Source organism: Enhydra lutris, unplaced genomic scaffold, assembly GCF_002288905.1.
Source record: "Enhydra lutris kenyoni isolate GAN:26980312 unplaced genomic scaffold, ASM228890v2 scaffoldscaffold108, whole genome shotgun sequence".
Lineage (NCBI taxonomy): Eukaryota > Metazoa > Chordata > Mammalia > Carnivora > Mustelidae > Enhydra > Enhydra lutris.
In genome coordinates this window covers 426715-448831 of record NW_019154192.1, presented here as the reverse complement: position 1 = coordinate 448831, position 22117 = coordinate 426715, and positions in this window count along the sequence as shown.

Genomic DNA, 22117 nt, shown 5'->3' with positions numbered 1-22117 from the left:
TTACATTTGTGTAGTGACTAATGACATTCACCATCTTATCATGTGCTTGTTGCCCATTTGTGTCTTTGAAGAAATGTCTATTCAAGTCCTTTTCCCATTTTTAAGCTGTCTTTTTGTTGAGTTCTGAGTTCTTTTTATATTCTAGATAGTTACAGATCTTATCAGATCTGTGATTTGCAAATTCTTTTCTCCCATTCTGTAACTTGTCTTTTCATGTTCTTATGCCTGATATAAACCTGATATAAACAGAATGGGAGAAAAAAATCACCTGAGATTGAGACCTGTGATACATTAAGAAGCACATGCAAGAAAAGAAAAAAATTAATTTTGTTTCATTTTTTTAACTATTATGTTCAATTAGCCAGGATATAGCATATCATCATTATATCATTAGTTTTTGATGTACTGTTCAATGTTTTATTAGGTTGTTTCCTAAGACTCTGAAATGTGCTGTTCAGCCCCAAGTGAATTTTTTCATTTTAGTTATTGCAATTTTCAGCTCTAGAATTTCTATTAGGTTCTATTTTACAATTTCTCTTTGTTGAAACTCTTTTTGTTAAGACATCATTCTACTGATTTAGTTTTTTGTACATGTCCTCATCTTTTTGAGTACATTTAAGATAATTGATTTAAAATATTTTCCTAGAAAATTCAGTATTTATTCATCCTCTGGGACAGTTTCTGACCATTGACTGTTTTCCTGTGAATGTGCCATACTTTACAGTTTCTTTGTATGATTCCTAATTATTTTAATAGTTGCACATTTTGAATTATGTGATCTAGCTACTCTGGAAATCAAATTTTCCCACGTCTTTAGGATTTCTTGCTGCTTATAGATTTAGTTATTTTTGTTTGTTTAGTGACTTTTATAAAGTATTCTTATAAAGACTGTGTTCTTTGCTCTGTGTGGTCTCTGAAATCTCTTTTCCAGTAGTGTCATAATTTTATAAAATTTAGTTAAACATCTGGAGCCAAAGGAAGAGGAGACAAAGAAGGAGCAGAAGGGATTTTAAAAATTAGGAAGGAAAGAAGGAAGGAAGAGAAGATTGGAGGGAAGGAGGAAGAAAGAAAAAAAGAAGAAAAGGCAGAAGCACATCAAAGATGACAGCATTTAAGACAACAATAAATGACGCAAACAAATCATGTCAGTTTTAAGAAACCAAATATTTAAGCAATTAGAGGTCTATATTCTGATATTTTTTCAAACATAACATTAACATTTTATTACTTTTTTATAACTTACACATTTTGACATCTGGAAGGGTCCCCCCAAATTTCCTCAAATCTTATTATTCTATACAAAAATGAGACTAAGAAAACTATTTTTTAATGTTTTGTTTTTTTATTTGAGTAATATTTGATACATAATATCATAGTAGTTTCAGGTGTACAACATACTAATGTAAAATAGCCACCACAATAACTCTAATCATAATCTATCACTATACAAGGTTGTTACAATATTGGGTATAATCCCTATGCTATATATTAAATCTATATATCTCATTTAAAACTAAATTTTGTACTACTTAACCTCCTTGAGCTATTTACCCATTCCCTACCCACATCTATTTAACGCACTCATCAGTTGGTGGACACTCATGCTCTTTGTATAGTTTGTTTCTTATTGATAATGCCGCTATAAACATCAGAGAGCATGTGCCCTACAAATTAGTGCTTGTTTTTGTTTTCTTTGGATAAATACTTAGAATTAGAATTACTGGATCATACAGTAATTGTAGTTTTACTTTTTAAGGAATCTCCACACTGTTTTCCAGAGTGGCTGCACCAGTTTGTATTCCCACCAACAGTGTAGGAGGAGGGTTTCCCTTTCTCCACATCCTCACCAACACTGGCTGTTTCTTGTTTTTGTATCATAGACATCAGACAGGTGCAAAGTCATTCTCCTTTGGCTTTGATTTGTATTTCGCTGATGCCAAGTAATGTTGAGTCATCTTTTCATATGCTTTTTAAACATATGAATGTTTTCTTTGGAAAAATAATTATTCAGGTTCTTTGCCCATTTTTTAATCACATTATTTGTTTTAATACAGAGTTGTATAAATTCCTTTATATGTTTTGGAGTTAATCTTTGATTTGATATATCATTTGGGAATATCTTTTCCCATTCAGTAGCTTTTTTCACTTTGTTAATAGTTTCCTCTGCTGTGCAAAGCTTTTTAATTTGATATAGTCCCATTCACTTTTGCTTTAATACCTTTTCTGAGGAAACAAATCCTGAAAAACATCACTAAGACAAATCTGAAAAGGCTTACTGCCTATATTTTCTTTTAAGACTTTTATGACTTAAGGTTTCACATTTAGGTCTTTCATCCATTTTGAGTTTTTTTGTGTGTGGTGTAAGGAAATGGTAGTTTCATTCTTCTGCATGTTGATGTCCAGTATTCCCAACACCACCTGTTGAAGGGACTATCCTTTCCTCATTGGATATTCGATTTGCTTCGTCATAGATTAATGGACATCTTTGAAATGGAGATTTATTTCTGGCCTTTCTATTCTGTTCTATTGATCTCTTTGTCTATTTCTGTGCCTGTGGTGTTTTGATAAGTATAATTTTTACATGTATGGTTTGAAATACAAAAGTCTGATACTTTCAAATTTGATCTTCTTTCTTAAGATTGCTATAGCTACTTGGGTTCTTTTGCATTTCCAAACAAATGCAGGATTATTTGTTAACAATACTAACTCTTCCAACCCATGAGTTGTAATATTTCTCAACTTGTCTGTGTTGTCTTCAATTTCTTTCATCCCGTCTTGTAGTTTTCAGTATACAGGTCTTTCACCTCTTTGGTTAAATTTATTTTTAGGTATTTTATTCTTCTTGTGAAATTTAAAAGAGATTATTTTCTAATTTCCCCTTTTGGCAATTCATTATTAGTACATAAAAACATATCAGATTTGTGTACATAATATTTATATTGGCAATTTACTATATTCCTTTAATAGTTTTAATAGTGTTTTGATAGAGACTTTTGGGTTTTCTGTACTTAATAGCATGTTATCTGTAAGTAGTGGCAAAAAGCACGGCAAGTCAGAGGCCTCCATGCCCTCCCCTAACTCTTCTACTAATTTGCAATATAATCTTGGGTAAATTTCTATTCCCTGATTCCTCAAAGTGTCTTCTGAGATCTGGAGTATCAATATCACCTGGAATTTTGTTTTTTTTAGCACTCAGTCCCCACTCCAGGCCCACTAGATTAAAATCTTGTTTTTTAGCAATATCATCAGATGATTCAATGCACATTGACATTATGTGGACATTACAATTTGAGAAGGGCTACTTTTAATCAGTTTTTTCTAAAAGCTTTCAGAGAAGTGACTGGCAGTATTAAAATTCAAAATTCTTACAGAAATGTCCTTACCAAACAATGGTTAAAAATTACTATTTGTTTTGCTGTATCTGGTAATTTTGCTTACCATTTTCACTTGAAATTACAGACAACTAATTAAACAAAATCTCTTTGGATATATATGTGACTACCAACAGGAAGAATATTATACAAATGCCCTACAAGAAATTATTACATTGAATCTATTTGCTGAAGCTTGAAGTCTGTAAAGAAGGCAACAGAATCAAAATTTTGTCCAGCAACATGAAAAGCCATCAGATAAAACCAGAGTAACAATGAGACTGTGTATGTCTATGTGTGTATGAGGGTGCCTAATGTGTAAAGTTTCAGCCATATGAGTAATAATTGCTTTCTATACACACATTTCAGTGTGCACTGTCCCACTGTGCAGACCAACCACAATTACTAGGCAGTCAAACATTTTAATTAGTTATATGATTCTATTTATATGAAATAGCCATAATAGACAAACGTACTGAGATGGAAATACTTATGGTTACCATCACCTATGGTGGGATGGGCAGAAGGAAGAGAGAACTGGGAGTGATTACGAATAAGTACAGGGTTTCTTTTGGAGTGATTAAATGTTCCAACATCAGATAATGGTGATGGTTGTGTAAATCTGTGATACACCAAGAACCACTAACTTGTATACTTTAATGGGTGAATTTTGTGGGATATAAATCTCAGTAAATGGAAAAATGAGTTAGTTTAATAATCAAAAATCTATGTTTTATTTTAACATGCATTAAAAATAAAAGTAACTACCACCACTGCTCAGTATTTTATTTTTTGGCTTCAAGATTTGAATACTTAAAAATTGGAGTTTAAAGACTCTTTCATTTCCAAAAACCCTACTTATTTACCAGAAAATTAACTGAAATCAGGTTAGGGAAGTAACTCAGATAAGACCAAAAGTCCTATTCCAATCATCCTAAGGACAGAATTTTCCTAACATTAAATAGTTTCAATTAAAATATCCATAAGCATAAGTTCAGTTGTTAAAAACATGAAAGCAAACAAATAGTTCATGGTCTTCTGGTGTATGAATTAAAAACCTACCAAAGGAAATTGGTATGTTTCCTTTTTGATTTACAGGTAACATTTTGTTTTGTTTTGAAATGTAAAAACTAAACTAAAACCAAGCATACTGTCAGAACCAGTAAAATATGCACAAATTAACATAATTTTGATGTGTAGAACTGACAACTGTCCAAGACAAAAATATTTCCTCAAAAATAGGCCTCTGGTTTGGGCACTTGGTTTATAAGAAGTCTATCTTTTACCTACTTAAAAATAAAGCTTATAACCTTCATACATTATTGGTGGGAATATAAATTGCGCAGCTACAATAGAAAAGTATTTTGTGTTCCTAAAAATGTTAAATACAGAATTAATATATGATTCAGGAATTCCACTCCTAGTTTTATGCCCCAAATAATGTAAAACAAGGAATTAAACATATATTTGTGTGCCAAAATTCATAGCAGCATTATTCATAATTGCCAAAAGGTAGAAACAATTTAAATGTCCACTGACAAGTGAACTGGTCATTATAATATAGTTCATATTTACAAATAAATAACTTTATATATAAAAACTTATAAAAACTTTTATAAACATATATACTTATAATAAAAATATATACAGGCATGCATATAAATATACATATAAGTTCTGATACATATAAAGTTCTGATAAGTATAACACATGGGGGAAACTTGCTAAGTGAGAAAGAGACCAGACACAAAAAAATTTTACCATTTTACTTACAGAAGTATCTAGAACAGGCAAATTTATAGAGAACAAATTAAAGTAGAGGTTACCAGAGGCTCTGGACAGAGGAAACAAAAAGTTATTGCTTAATAGTTACACAGTTTCTGTTTGGGATTATGAATAAGTTTTGGAAATAGTGGTGGTAATATGCAACATTATAAATGTAATTAATGACAGTGAATTGTACAGTGTAATGAACACTTTTATTTTATTTTGTACTTTAAAATAGTTAGAATGACAAATTTTACACTATATATGCTACCACAACTTTGTTTAAAAATAAAACAGTCTGGAGTGCCTGGGCAGCTCCTTTGGCTGAGCATTGTGTAGATTCTTGGTTTCCACTCATATCACCATCTCAGGGTCCTGAGATTAAGAGCCCCAGTTTGGGATTTTGGCTGGGTGCTCAGAGTCTGCTGGAAACTTGCCCTCTTCCTACCCCTTTCTCTAGTTCTCTCAAATAAATAAATAAATCTTAAAAAAAACAAAAAACAAAAAACAAAGTCTGTTCCCAATTAAATCCAGGGTATTGTGAAAATCATTCTGAGGTAGGTCCTATGTAGTAATCTAGTGTTGTTTATAAATGCTACAAATACAAATGGCACTGGTACGCCCAGCATTAAAAACAGAAGAAACAAATAGGAACTTAACAATTTCCTTACTGCATTTCTGTAACTTCAAAACGTTTTTTGGTAAATGTTATCAAAGTTGTTTCAGTCTGAAATAAAGCCATTATCTAATTTTTGTACATAAACCTCACTTAAAAGTGAGCATTGAGTGATGGGACTACTCACGTGGGGTATTAAAGAGAACTGAGAACAGAATTACCGGTCAGAAAATTCTGCTCCTTGTAGAAGGATTTTATCATAAATCACCCCCAATATGGCAAAATAATTTTTCCCATTATATTCAGGGAAAAACTATAATTTTTCCCATTATATTCCCATTATATTCATTATATTTCCCATTATATTCCCATTATATTCATTATATTTCCCATTATATTATATTATATATAATTTCCCATTATATTCCCATTATATTTATTTGGTTTCATATTTAGATCATCTAGTAAATGTGTAATTAAAAATAGATTTCAGTATAACACTGTTTTGTTTTAAATGTTAAACTAATATGTTTTTCTTATTCACCTTCACCAATTTTTAATTAGTACATAAATTCCGCATGTCTGCTGTCACATAGTTAATAGCAGTAGGAGTGGGGCTGATAAAAGATCAGTGTGCGGCCGGGCGTCGATTCCCAAGCCCTGACCACGAGCCCGCAATGGTTAAACCCACGGCGTTCCTCATTAGGAATGCTTCGGCGTGGCTCCTCAGTCTGTGGCTTTTGTGGCTGCAGTGTGGCTGCCACAGAGAAGGATTAACAAGCAGGGAGAGAACCCTCTCCCAATCACCGCTCGCAGACATTTCCAGGGGTGCGGCGGAATTGGGTTGTTTGCCACGGCATTCCCGAGTTCCCATTCCGATGGGGTCCCCGTGTAACGACATGTTGCTGACGGCAGCATTTCGGGGTGTTAGGAGGGGACGGAAAGAATCCCGCGGCCGCCTAGCATTCGCCCAGGGCCAGGCTGGAGCTTTTCAGTCTCTAGAACTGGGCTTTCACCGTTGCTCGTCGGTCCCCCCAACCGCACTCGAATTCGCGTGGCAAACCGTCTCCACCTGCGCCCGGGTCCGCATTTTGATAGTTGCCACGGGGGACAAAGAAAAGAGGCTGACCCTCTGACCCATGCTGTCCCTCTCCCCTCCCCCGCCGCCTGGTTTCAAGGGTCCTGGCTCCAGAAAGGGCTCTCGGAAGACCCCAGCCTTGGGGAACCCGGCGTTTGTTTCGTTTGGGGGGAAAAGGCAGGAAGCCCACGGCAGGGTGGGACAGGACCGGACCGGGAGCGGAGAGCTCGGGCGACAGGGAGAGCGTCCCGGGAAATGAGCAAGAGACTCCTCTCTCCCCAGCCTTAAATAAAGCCGCCCGGGACGCCCCGTCTGCTCGCTCCGCAGCCCCTCCCGGGAGACCGGCTCTCGCCCTTCCGCGAGCCGCACGCCGGAGGTTGCTGGGGGTGGGCGGGGGGGGCAGGGGGCGGCGGGGACCGGGACGCGCACCTGGGCGTCCGCGACACCTGAGACGCGCCCCTCCCACCTCCGGCCTCCGGGCGCGGAGGTGGCCCGGGAGCCCCACCTGAGACGGGGTGGGGTGGGGCGGGGCGGGGGCCCGGGCCGTGGCCGTGGCGCTGGGCCAACGCGCTCGCTTACCCGTGGCTGGAGACTGGCGGGAGGGGCGCGGGCTCTGGGCGCGCGGGCTCCCCGGGGACGGGCAGAGCCGGTGGCACAAGTTTGCAGGTCTGGCGGGCACGTGCACGGGCCGGGCTCGGGCGGGCTGCCGCGCTGCTGGGCTGGCGGCTGGCAGCTGGCTCCTGGCTCCTGGCTCCTGGGCCGGGGTGGGAGCGCCGCGCCCCTCCGCCTGCACTGGGGGCGGGCCGCGCCAAGAGGGGCCCTGACGTCAGCGCCGGGGGGGCTTTGTGCGCCCGCAGCGAGGGCGGGAACCCCGCAGCGGGCGCGCCAGGGTGGCCGACAATGCTGGCGGCTTCCTCTAGAAAGCTCATTTAACTGATTTGTCCTCCTGCAACAGGAAAGTAATCCATTTGAACTGAAGCATAAATTCATATCTGCATATAACAGTAACTGAGATTGTATGCAAACGGAAGAGATGTGGGTGAGGGACTTTGGAAGGTTTGTGGACACAGCAAGAACAGAATGTGACTGGGACATGACAATATAAAATAGTATTCTAAGATAAAATATGAACTCACGCAAGCACTATGGAATGAATTGTGCAAGGACTTAAACGAAACTAAACTTTTCGTCCAATTTCTGCCACTCTGTAGAAGTCATAATAAATAACAGTTTTGTTCATAATGTCGTTTTGTAAACTCTATTCACCTTCGAAATGGCAAAAGTTAATTTCAATAAGCAAACCTTTCCAAAAACCTTAAGAAACAGGACAGTAGGAAAAGTACAAAGAGTACTATATACAGAACAAAACCAGTATGCATATTCAATTTCACTATTAGTCAACAAAAGACATTTTAAAAAAATTGTTGTTAGTCACCATACAGGACTTCACTAGTTTTTGATGTAGTGTTCCATGATTCATTGTTTACATATAATAACCAATGTTCCATGCAATCCTTGCCCTTATTAATACCCACCACCAGACACCCAACTCCCTCTCAAAACCCTCCATTTGTTTCTTGGAGTCCACAGTCTCTCCTGGTTTATCTCCCTCGGATTTTCCCTTTCATTTTTCCCTTCTTCCTCCTAATGTCCTCCATGCTATTCCTTATGTTCCACATAGAAGTAAAATCATATGATAATTGTCTTTCTCTGGTTGACTATTTCACTTAGCATCCATGAGAATGCAAATAGTAGGTATACATTCCTTCTAATGGCTGAATAATATTCCATCGTATATATGCACCACATCTTCATTATGCGTTCCTCTGTTGAAAGACATCTTGGCTCCTTCCACAGTTTGGCTATTGTGAACATTGCTATTATGAACATTGGGGTGCATGTGACCATTCTTTTTACTACATCTGTATCTTTTGGATAAATACCATTGTGCAATTGTTGGGTCATAGAATAGCTCTATTTTTAACTTTTTGAGGAACCTCCATACTGTTTCCCATAGTGGCTATACCAGCTTGCACCCCCACCAACAGCATAAGAGGGTTCCCGTTCTCTGCACCCTCTCCAACATTTGTTGTTTCTTGCCTTGTCAATTTCTGCCATTCTAACTGTGGTAAGGTGGTATCTCAATGTGATTTTGATTTAAATTTCCCTGATGGTTAATAAGGATGAACAATTTCTTCATGTATCTGTTAGTCATTTGTATGTCTTCATTGGAGACGTGTCTGTTCCTGTCTTCTGCCCATTTTTTGACATGATTATCTGTTTTTTGGATGTTGAATTTGAGAAGTTCTTTATAGATCTTGGATATCAGCCCTTTGTCTGTAGTGTCATTAAAAAAAATCTTCTCCCATTCCGAGTTCCCTCTTGGTTCTGTTGACTGTTTCCTTTGCTCTGCAGAAGCTTTTTATCTTGATGAAGTCCCAAAAGTTCATTTTTGCTTTTGTTTCCCATGACTTTGGAGGTATGTCTTGAAAAACTTGCTGTGGCTGATGTCGAAGACATTACTGCCTATGTTCTCCTATAGGGGTTTGATGGATTCCTGTCTCACATTGAGGTCTTTCATCCATTTTGAGTTTATCTTTGTACATGGTCTAAGAGAATGTTCAAATTTCCAATGGTCAAATGTCCAATTTTCCCAGCACCATTTATTGAAGACACTGTCTTGTTTCCATTGGATATTTTTTCCTATTTTGTTGAAGACTAGTTGGATGTAGACTTGAAGGTCCATATCTGGGCTCCCTACTCTGTTCCACTGGTCTGTGTGTCTGTTTTTATGCCCGTACCATGCTCTCTTGGTGATCACAGCTTTGTAGTAAAGCTTGAAATCAGGCAACGTGATGCCCCCAGCTTGGTTTTCTTTTTCAACAATCTCCTGGTGACTTTTTTTTTCTCATTCCATACAAATTTTAAGATTGTTTATTCCAGCTCTGTGAAAAATCTGATTGGTATTTTGATTTGGATGGAGTTGATAGATTGCTCTGGTAGCATAGACATTTTAACAATGTTTATGCTTCTGATCCATGAGCATGGAATGTTTTTCCATCTTTTTGTGTCTTCTTCAATTTCTTTCATACGTATTCTGTAGTTTTTAGAGTATAGATCTTTTACCACTTTGGTTGGATTTATTCCAAGGTATCTTATGGTTTTTGATACTATTGTAAGTGGAATCAATTCTCTAATTTCTCTTTCTACAGTTACAATGTCAGTAACTGTAGGTATATACAATGTCAGTAACTGTATAGGAAAGCAACTAATTTCTGTGCATTATTTTGTATCCTGCCACATTACTGAATTGCTGTATGAGTTCTATCAATTTGGGAGTGGAGTCTTTTGGTTTTCCACAAAAAGTATCATGTCATCTGTAAAGAGAGAGAGTTTGACTTCTTCTTCATCAATTTGAATTTCTTTTACTGTCTGATTGCTTATACTAGAACTTCTAGTACTATGTTGAAAAATAGTGGTGGGAGTGGGCATCCGTACTGTGTTCCTGACCTTAAGGGAGAAGCTCTCCACTTTTCCCCATTAAGAATGACATTTGCTATGGCTTTTCATAGATGGTTTTTGTGAATTTGAGGGATGTTCCCTTCATCCCTACACTCTGAAAAGTTTTAATAGAAAGGAGCTGTATTTTGTCAAATGCTTTTTCTGCCTCAGTTGAGAGGATCATATCCTTCTTGTCTCTTCTCTTATTAATGTGATCTATCACAGTGATTGATTTTCAAATTTTGAACCACTCTTGCCTCCCAGGAATAAATCCCTCTTAGTCATGGTGGATAATTCTTTTAATGTACTGTTGGATTCTATTTTCTAGGATCTTGTTGAGTATTTTGGCATCCATATTCATCAAAGATATTGCCTGAAATTCTCCTTTTTGATGGGGTCTTTGCCTGGTTTGGGGATCAAGGTAATGCTGGCCTCATAGTATGAGTTTGGAAATTTTCCTTCTGTTTCTACTTTTTGAAACTGCTTCAGGAGAATAGATATTATTTCTTTTTTGAATGTTTGGTAGAATTCCGCTGGGAATACTTCAGGCCCTGGACTCTTGTTTTTTGGGGGAGGTTTTTGATCACTATTTCAATTTTGTTACAATGTCAGTAACTGTAGATATATACAGTTGGTCTATTTAGGTTGTCAATTTCTTCCTATTTCAGTCAAGGGAGTTTATAGGTTTCCAGAAAGGCATCCATCTTCCAGGTTGTTTAATTTATTGGCATATAGTTATTGATAATAATTTCTAAAAATTGTTTCTCTTTCCTTGGTGTTAATTGTGATCTTTCCCCTTTTATTCATAATTTTATTAATTTGGGTCCTCTCTCTTTTGTTTTGGATAAGTCTGGCCAGCTGTTTATTGATCTTAATTTCAAAGAACAAGCTTCTAGTTTCATTGATCTGCTCTATGTATTTCCAGTTTCTAATTCATTGATCTCTGATCTAATATTAATTATTTCTCTTCTCCTGCTTGGCTTAGATTTATTAGTTGTTCTTTTTCCAGTTCTTTAAGATGTAAAGTTAATTTGTGTATTTGAGGGTTTTGTTTGTTTGTTTGTTTGTTTGTTTTGAGGGAGGCTTGAATGGCTATGTATTTCCTGCTTAGGACCGCCTTTGTCGTATTCCGTAGGTTTTGGACCAATGTGTTTTCATTCTTTGAAATGAAATTCATTTCATTTCATTGCTTTCCAAGAATTCTTTAAGGACTTCTTAAATTACTGGTTGACCCAAACATTCTTAAGCAGAATGGTCTTTAGCTTCCAAATGTTTGAATTCCTTCCAAATTTTTTCTTGTGGTTGAGTTCCAGTTTCAAAGCATTATGGTCTGAGAATATGCAGGGAATAATCTCAGTCTTTGGTATCGGTTGAGCCCTGATTTGTGACCCAGTATGTGCTCTATTTTGGAGAAAGTTCTATGTGTTTGAGAAGAATGAGTATTCTGTTGTTTAGGGTGGAATGTTCTATATATATCTATGGGGTCCATCTGGTCCAATGTGTCATTCAATGCTCTTGTTTCTTTAATGATCTTCTGCTTAGATGATGTGTCTATTGCTGGGAGTGGAGTGTTGAGGTTTACTATTAAAGTATCATTATCAATATGTTTCTTTACTTTGATTGACAGTTGGCTTATGTAGTTAGCTGCTCCCATGTTGGGGATATAGATATTTACAATTTTTAGATTTTTTTGTTGGATAGAGTCTAAGAATGATATAGTGTCCTCCTGTATCTCTAAGTCTCTAGCTTAAAATCTAGTTTGTCTGGTATGAGAATTGCTACACTAGGTTTCTTTTGAGGTCTGTTGGCATGAAAAATGGTTCCCCATTCCCTCACTTTCAATCTGAATGTTCTTTTGGTCCAAAATGAGTCTCTTGTGGACAGCATATGGATGGGTCTTGTCTTTTTATCCAATCTACAACCGTGTGCCATTTCATGACAGCATTTAGATCATCCACATTGAGAGTGATTATTGCAAGATATGATTTTATAGCCATGATGTTGCCTGTGAAGTCCATGTTTCTGTAGATTGTCTTTGTCAATTTCTGGTCTATATTTCTCTTGGGGTCTTTCTTCTTTTATAGAACCCCCCTTAATATTTCTTGCAGAGCTGGCTTGATGATCACATATTCTTTCAGTTTCTGCCTGTCTTAGAAGCTCCTTGTCTGTCCATCCATTCTGAATGACAGCCTTGCTGGATAAAATATCCCTTGGCTGTATGTTCTTGTTATTTAGTACCCTGAGTATGTCTTGCCAGCCCTTTCTGGCTTGCCAGGTTTCTGTGGACAGGTCTGACATTATTTGATGTTTCTCCCTCTGTATGTAAGAAATCTGTTTTCCCTAGCTGCTTTCAAGATGGTCTCCTTGGATGTAAGATTTTCAAATTGTAGTATTATATGTCGTGGCATTGGTCTGTTCTCATTGATCTTGGGAGGGGTGCTTTCTGCTTCTTCGACACAAATATCTGTTGCTTTCCCCAGATTAGGGAAGTTCTCAGCTACAAATAGTTCAAATATATCTTCTAGTCCTCTTTCCAACTCCACCCCCTCAGGAATCCCAATAATTCTGACATTAGAACATGTCATTGTGTCATTAATCTTTCTCAGTTTGATTCCTTGGGCTTTAATCTGTTTTTCCCAGGCTGCCTCGGTTTCCTTCTTTTCTATCATCTTATCTTCTAGATCACTAATTTGTTCTTCTGCCTGGTTTACCCTGGTAGTCAGAGTATCCAGTTTAGACTGCATTTTGTTCATTTCATTTTTAAGTTCAGGCTGAAGAGATCTCATTTCTGCTCTTATAGATTCTATATTGTAGCTAATATTTTTCTCAACCCTAGATATCAACTTCATAACTGTTACTCTGAAGTCTATTTCTGATATCTTGCTTGTATCCATATCCTTTAGGTCTGTGGCAGAGGTCACGTTGTCTGGCTCTTTCCTTTGTTGGGGGTTTCTTCTCTTAGTAATTCTGTTGAGGAGTGGTTGAGGGAATACACAGGGTCCAAACTATTGATCACAACCCAAGCAAAATGCACCTGTTTTATAGGGACCTTGGGGCTGTTGGCCTCTTGTTCTTCCAGATTATCTTCTAGGGGAAGTGTCTGTCATGCTGTTACTCAGGCAACCTTATTTCGGTAGAGTTGCCCTGCTCCTGTGGCAGGGGAGGTGAGGAATGGGCTCGGTAAAAAAACAAAACAAAACAGTTTTTTCAAGCTTTTGTTCTCTTGTGGCTTTAGGTATATCTTCTGAAAAAGCAGAACTGACCCCACCCACACCTCTGCCCCAGAGCAGAGAAATCACAGTCTGTTCTTCACTGAGCTCAGAGTGAACACAGGGTCTCTGTTTCTATCTGTGCAGGCAAAAACTACAGCCTTCCTGGTTGTATGCCCTACTACAGCACTCCCAGAGGTGGATTCCAGGGATGAACTGTCTTTGCCCTTTGTGCTCCTAAAACCGTGAGCTGCCCCTTGTCCATGTACATGTACCTGGAGCTCCTGGATCCTATCTGGGGACTGAATTAAAGTCCTTTCCCCACCACTACCAGTTTGAAAGTCTGTGCCTGGTCCCCAGCACAGGAGGCTTTTGTTCTCCTGTGATATATCATCTTCCTGGTGCCAGTATGTGGTGGTCCCTTTTACTTTTGTTTGTCTTCTGATATCTGTGTCCAGAACCATGGTTTCACCCTTCATACCTGGAGACCACTTGACATTTTCTGCTTGTAGAGATCCATATATATATTCTTATGTCTTAGGCTAATTTGATGGGTGTTCAGAATTGTTCAGTAGATATCCAGCTTGATTCAGGGACCACCATCTTTTTGTATCCCCAAGAAAATGCTTTTTAAAAATAATTACAAAATATTTTTTCACACTATTTCATACTACATTAACATTATTTATATATTATTTATATATAATAATATACTATTTCATACCCTATTAATATTTCAAAATATTAAAAATTAAGCAGAGCTACTCAAAAAAAGGGGTTGAGGAGTGAGAAGTTTATTGCTCCACATAGCAGGTGGTCAAGTAAATTTGTACAGAGTTCCTAGGGAACATTTGGTAATATGAATCCAGAGACTTAAATGTATTCATAATATTTGACCTAATAATTTCTCTTCTGAGCCAGTCTCCTAAATATATAATGGCCATTTCAGTCAAAAGCAATGTAAAATGACATTTGTCATAGAACTAGTGTAAATAGCAAACCAGGAAACAATAAGAAACAACTACTGAACAGATAGGGAGAAGTTATGTAAATTAATGTGTTCAATAATTCTCAATAATTCCCAGTTTTGCCCAAAGGGACATTTTAGTAAAATAGAGAATATTCCATGACATCATAATACATTCTTGGATTCATAACTGAAGTGGAAGGATCCTACTGGCATCTACAGGCATACTTTATTTTATAGTATTTCCCTTTGTTGTACTTGGAACATGTTGATATTTAACAAATTGAAGGGAGCTAGAAAGAAAATTAAAGCATAAAACCAGAGGAAGAAAGAAAATAATAAAATTAGAGCAGTAATAAATGATACAAAAACTAAAAAAAAAATCAGTATAACAAATCAAGCAGAAATAAATGATACAGAAACTAAAAAAATAAATCAGTAGAACAAATCAAGGAAACCAGGAACTTGTTCTTTTAAAAATCAATAAAATTGATAAATCTCTAGCCAGACTTATCAAGAAAAAAAGAGAAAGGATCCAACTATCACAAATGAGAAGTGAGAAATAACAACCAGCACTACAGAAATACAAAGAATTATAAGTGAATATAAGGAAAAGCTATATGCCAATACATTGAGTAACCTTGAAGAAATGGATACATTCCTAGAAAAACAGAAACTCCTAAAATTGACACAAGAAGGAATAGAAAACAAACAGATCACTAACCAACAAAGAAACTGAATCAGAACTATTCAGCATGAAGGTTAACACTGATAAACTGGAACTGATGTTCTAGAAAGCTAACTCCAGATCTGGATTACATTCAGTAAAGGTTGGAATAACCTGAGTCAGAGGCAAGGAAAATCCAGTTATACTCTTAAAGGATTTATTAGCAATAAAGTCTCAATATCAAAATTTGAGTGCACACATTAAACCAATTACTGTAGAGGAGAAAGAGATGAAAAATTGCATTTATGTTATTGTCACTCAGACTATGACTGTGACACAAGAACTTCAAGAGCAAACAGACCTGGAACTGTCATCATTGAGTAGTGAAGAGGAACTATGGCAGAGCAATTAAAATCTCATATCAGACTTAATGAGGAAATAGACTTCCAAAAAGGAATTCTAATGGTGAAGAAATCCATTCCAGAAAGATTTAACAAGGTGTCTTTTTAGCAGTTGATGACTACAGGTGGGGGCATGGAAAAGAAGAAAGAGATTTCAGCTGGGTGATTGGATAGTGATAACTTTCACAAGAGAGGTAATTATAAGTTAGGCAGATATTATGTAAGTTAGGCAAATATTATGTAAATTAAGTTCAGCCAAAAGGATGTAATTGGAATAAAGGGATTTAAAAATATATATGCACACACACTTAATTTTCAGCAAGGAAGTCATGACAATATTTTGTATCTGTTTTTGTGTTATTGGGATAACATAGATGTCCTGGCCTATCATTAAAAGATATTTATGTACTATCAGTTAGTCAGATCTGAATGAGTATGTTTTGGAAATTAAAGGATAGAAAAAAACATTTGTATTATTTTATACATTATATATATGTATATAATATTATTTTTGAAAATTTTGATTGCAGATAATGGCCATGCTGTTGATGAGACAGCTATTATGGCACCTGTAGTCCTCCACAAAAGCTATCTTTGGTAGCAATAAATTGGCTTTTCTGTAACAGCCTCATTTTATTTTCCTATTTCCTCTGCCTGCTAGTGTTGAGCAGCAGTTTTGAACCCTGGTTTCAAAAAATTTTAAACTATCCCTTTTATATATCAATACTACCTTTGTTCTCCTTTTGCCTATATTAATATAATGGTTTATTCTATGTGAAAGATAAGAAACTGAATTCATAGGATCATTGGCAACTGCTGCTGCCAGTGTGTGTTGTGTGTGTGAATTTTTCTATTTATTTTTAAATAACTATATAAGGTAATCAGATAGATCTTGATACAAAGATCCTAATATCAGGGTTATTTATACTAGTAACACACACACACACACACACACATCTGGCTAATGACAGGTAAATAGCAAAATAAATCATGGTGTATTGATACATTAAGAGGTCAAGCAGAAATAAATTACTATTAATGTTCTGGGAATGCTGAAGCTCTATTGAATGGAGAAGAGGAGAAGCTGAGATTGCAGTTTTGTAGCTAAGATTGGACTTTGGAGTCTCAAAAGTAGTAGTAGATTTTAAATTATGGCTATGAAATCCAAGCAGACCATTTAACTCCTGTGTATCAGGTTGGCTGGAAACACAATGAGGTGGCGAAGTGTTTGAGTTTCAGAATTATTCATAAATATTCAGTAAATATTTCCATATATGTAATAAAAGAATGCATTGAAAAGACAAGGAAAAATGCATCAAATGTTAATACTGCAGGTTATAGAATTATGCTTTTATATAACTAAAAAAATTGTTATGAGTGGGTACTTGTCCATTAACAACCTTATAATAGGGGACAAATGGTGTTAGGAAAATAACTTCAATTAAAATTGTACTGTATAGTTTGCATATTTGAAGAACAGAAAACCTCTCTTTTTTAAATTATGAAAAAATAAGTCATACTTCAGAATCATGTTTTTTCATTACTCTGGCAGTTAAAATTGATAATTTTTTTGTCATGGAATGATTCTATGATGTAATGTCGATTGGTGGGGTTGAAAAATGGTAGTATCACGAGAGGTTATAACAAGTTCTTGGTGTTTTTCTTCTATGTATTTCCTCTATGATTTCCTTCACAGTTATATTTTAAATGTGGATCCTTTCCTTCAGCCACCTTAAAATTTTTCTCTATGCACTTCTTTATATATTCATTTTTTCCTAAATTTCATTTATTAACAGTCTGCAGATGGTTCCTAAATACAACTTTTCCCATTAGATCTAGATTCATATTTCCAGTAGTAACTTCTACCTGAACATGCAAATTGATCATTTCCAGATGACTTACTATTTTATTATTTTGTTAATGACCACTACTCTCATACCTTGAATTCAAAAGTTTGCATCACTTTAAAAAAATGGAAGGAAGAGGGGCACCTGGGTGGCTCAGTGGGTTAAGCCTCTGCCTTCAGCTCAAGTCATGATCTTGGGGTCCTGGGATCAAGTCCCGCATCCAGCTCTCTGCTCAGCGGGGAGCATGCTTTGCCTCCCCTCTCTGTTAGCCTCTCTACCTACTTGTAATCTCTCTCTCTGTGTCAAATAAATAAATTTTTAAAATGGAAGGAAGAAAGAAAGAGAGAAGTGGGAGAAAAGGAGGACTAGAGGGAGGGAGGAAGAAAGAAAGGAAGAGATAAAAAAAGAGTATCAATAATAATAATAATGATAATAATAATAACAACTCCCTAAAAAACAAATGTCCAGGATTGGAAAGTGTAACTGAGAATTTCTACCAAATATTATTAACAAATTAATTAATTAAGAAGTAATACCTATTTTTCTCAAGCTATTCTAAAAGAAATAGAAAAGGGAGAGAAACTTCCTAATTCATTCATTGAAGCCAGGATTGCTCTAATACTGAAAACAGACAGAGGTTCCACTAAGAAAGAGAACTACAGGACAATATCCCTAATGCACAGATGTGCAAAATTTCTCAACAAAATGCTAGCAATCTTAATCCAATAATACATTAAAAGAATCATTCACCACAGTTTAGTGGGATCTATTCCTCAGTTGTGGGGAGTGGTATGTGTGGATTCAACATCTACAAATCAATCCATGTGGTACACCACATTAATAAAAGAAAGGATAATAAAACTATAATCATTTCAATAGTTGCAGAAAAGAACATTTGACAAAGTATAACATCCACTCATGGTAAAAACCCTCAAAAAAGTAGGTTTAGAGGGAACATAGCTCAGTGTAACAAAAACCATTTATGAAAAACCCACAGCCAATATCCTCAGTGGTGACAAACTGAGAGCTTTTCATCTGTGGTCAGGAACATGACAGGGATGTCCACTCTCATCATTGTTATTTAAGATAGTACTTGAAGTCCTAGTCTTGGAAATCAGGCAACAAAAATAAAAGCCATCCAAATCACCAAGGAAGAAGTTAAACTTTGACTATTTGCAGATGTTGTAGTCTATAGAGAAAACCTGAAAGACCACCTAAAAAATGGCTAGAAGTGTATACAAATTCACCAAAAGGATACAAAATCAACATATAGAAGTCATTTGTATTTCTATGAACTACAATTCAATAAAGAAGCAACAGAAAGAGAAATTAAGAGATCAATCCCATTTATAATTGCACAAAAAGCCATAAGATACCAAGGAATAATCTAACCAAAGATATAAAAAACCTATACTCTGAAAAATATAAAATACTGATGAAAGTAATTAACAATGACACAAAGAAATGGAAAAACCTTCCATGCTCATGGATTGGAAGAACAAACATGGTTAAAATGTCTACACAAAGCAACCTACATATTCAATGCAATCCCCATCAAAATACTAAGAGCATTTTTGAAAGAGCTGGAACAAATCATTCTAAAATTTCTATGGAACCTAGAAATACCCTGAATAGCTGAAGCAAGTGTGAAAAAGAAAAGCCTGGAGAAGTCACAAGTCCAGACTTCCAAGCTATATTACAAAGCTGTTGTCATCATGTCAGACACACAGATAGATGGAAGAGAATAGAGAACCCAAAATGGACCCACAACTATATGATCAACATAGCAGAAAAGAATATCCAGGGTTGGAAAAGGAGGAAAAAAAATTTTTTTTAATGAATTTAATTAAGAGACCATCAAAATAATATAAACTGGCTTCAACAAATGGTGTTGGGAAAATTGTACAGTAAATGGAGAAGAATGAAAGTGGACCACTTTCTTACACCATTAAAAAACATAAATTTAAATGGATGAAAGACCTAAAAGTGTGACATGAAGCCATCAAAATCCTAGAGGAGAACACAGGCAGAGAAAAAGAACATATCATATGATTTCAGTCATATGTGAATTTAAGAAAAAAACAAATGAACAAAGGGAAAAGTAAAAGAGAGAGAGAGAGAGAGAGAGAGAGGCAGACCAAGAGATAGATTTTTAACTACAGAGTGTGAATGGATGGTTACCAGAGGGAAGCTGCATGGGGGAGATGAGTGCAATAGGTGTTGGGGATTAAGGAGTGCACTTTTTGTGATGAACACTGGATGTATGGAAGTGGGGAATCACTATGTTGTACACCTGAACCTGATATTACACTGTATATTAACTGGAATTAAATAAAAACAAAAAAGTGAAAAATTAATGATAAAGAGAAATTTAAGACCAGAGAAAAGCAGTGAAATACAGTGAAGAGAAACTCCATAAGGTTATTAGCTGACCTTTCAGCAGAAACTTTGCAGGCCTGAAGAGAATGGCATGATATATTACAAAGTGCTTAAAGGAAAAAGTTGCAATAAAGAATACTCAACCTGGCAAGGTTACCCTTCAGATTTGAGGAAGAAAATTTCCCAGGCAAACAGAAGTTAAAGGAATTTATCAGCAGTTAACTAGCCTTAGAAGAAATGTTAAAGTACTCTTTTAAATAGAAAAGAAATAGCCATAATTAGACAAAAAAATAGTGAACAAAAAGGTAAAATATGACAACATGTATGTAAAATTTGGAAAAGGAAAATAAAGATTTTTGAATTAATTTAATTAAGAGACCATCAAAATAACATAAACTGGCTTTTATGTAGGCTGTCATATGAAACTCATGGTGGCCATACACCCAAAACCTATGAAAGAGACACAAAAATTAAACAGAAACAAAGCCAAACATAAACTACAATGTGTCATAATTACAAAGAAAGAGAGTAAAGAAAAAAAAGACTACTAGTAAACAACAAAATGGCAAAAAAACTAACAAAATGGCATTAAATACACAGCTATCAATAATTACTTTAAATGTAAATGCTCTAAATGTTCCAAGGAAAGATATGGGGTGTCAGACTGAATAATAATTAAGAAAAAAAAGACCCGTGTGTATGTTGTCAACAAGAAGTTCACTTTAGACCTGAAGACATAGACTAAAAGTGAAAGGAATGGAAAAAAGTACCATACAAATGGAAATGAAACAAAAAGCTCTATAGCACCACCTCTATCCGAAAAAAGTAGACTTAATGCAAAGATTTTTAACAAGAGATAAAGACCATTACATCATTACCATGATAAAGGGATCAATTCAATAAGAATATTTAACAGTTGTAAATATCTATCCTCCCGAGGCTGAAGTACCTTAATACATAAAACAAATAGTAACAGAAGTAGAGAAATCCATGATAATATAATAATAGCAGGGACCTTAAGACTCCATTTACCGCAATGGATAGATCATCTAGGCAACAATTTAACAAGGAAACAGTGAATTGGAATGATACATCAAAGCAGATGGATATAGAAGATCTATACAGAACATTTCATCCAACAGAATACATATTATTTTGAAGTGTACATGGACAATTCTCCAGCACAGATCAAAACAAGAATAAATAAAGTTAAGAAGAGTGAAATTATACTACACATCTTTTTATGACCATACATTTTGAACCAAGAAGTAAATCACAAGAACTGGAAAACACAAAACACATGGAGACTAAACAACATGATACTAAACAAGCAATGGTCTATAAAGTCATCAAAGATAAAATTTTAAAAAAATGCATGAGACTAATGCAAATGAAAACACAGTAGTCCGAGATCTTTGGGACACACCAAAAGCAGTTCTAAGAAGAAAATATATAGTAATACAGGCCTACCTCAAGAAACAACAAAAAGTTCAAAAAACAGTTTAACTTGAGACTTAAAGGAATAGAAAAAGAACAAACAAAAACCAAGGTAAGCAAAAGGAAGTTATGTGGGAAACAGAGGCAGAAGAATAATTATTAAATTTCCTTACCTATGGGGCGCCTGGCTGGCTCAGTGGGTTAAGCCGCTGCCTTCGGCTCAGGTCATGATCTCAGGGTCCTGGGATTGAGCCCCGCATCGGGCTCTCTTCTCAGCAGGGATCCTGCTTCCTCTCCTCTCTCTCTGCTGCTTGTGATCTCTCTCTGTCAAATAAATAAATAAAATCTTAAAAAAAAAATTTCCTTACCTACTGACAAGCCCTTGAAACAGGCAGAATGACTTTCCTCTAGGGACTCAACTACCCTCACCTTGAGGCTTTGCCAAGGGCAAAGGACAATCCTAGTCTGACCAAACTCCTACCCCCAACTAGGATCCTGTAAGTCTACTTTAACAATTCCTTTGGAAACTTTATCTCTAAACCTCCAAGATAGTGTCGACAATTATTCCCAAGCATATGGCCCACTAATACACATCTAAACGGTCTCAGGAGAAGGTTTTATTACTGGTAATAAATAATCTTTCTCCCAAACAATAGCTAGCCCCTCAAGGTCCTAGAAAGCTTGCTTCCAAAATTTCTTAGAGACTTATGCCTAACCTAACTCCTAACCCCCTCCCAACTTACAAGTATATAATAAACCACTCCTCACATCCCCGGGGCAGCATCTCTTCCTGCCCATGGGTCCTGTCCCCGTGCTTTAATAAACCAGCTTTCTGCACCAAAGACGTCTTAAGATTTTTCTTAGCCATCGGCTCTGG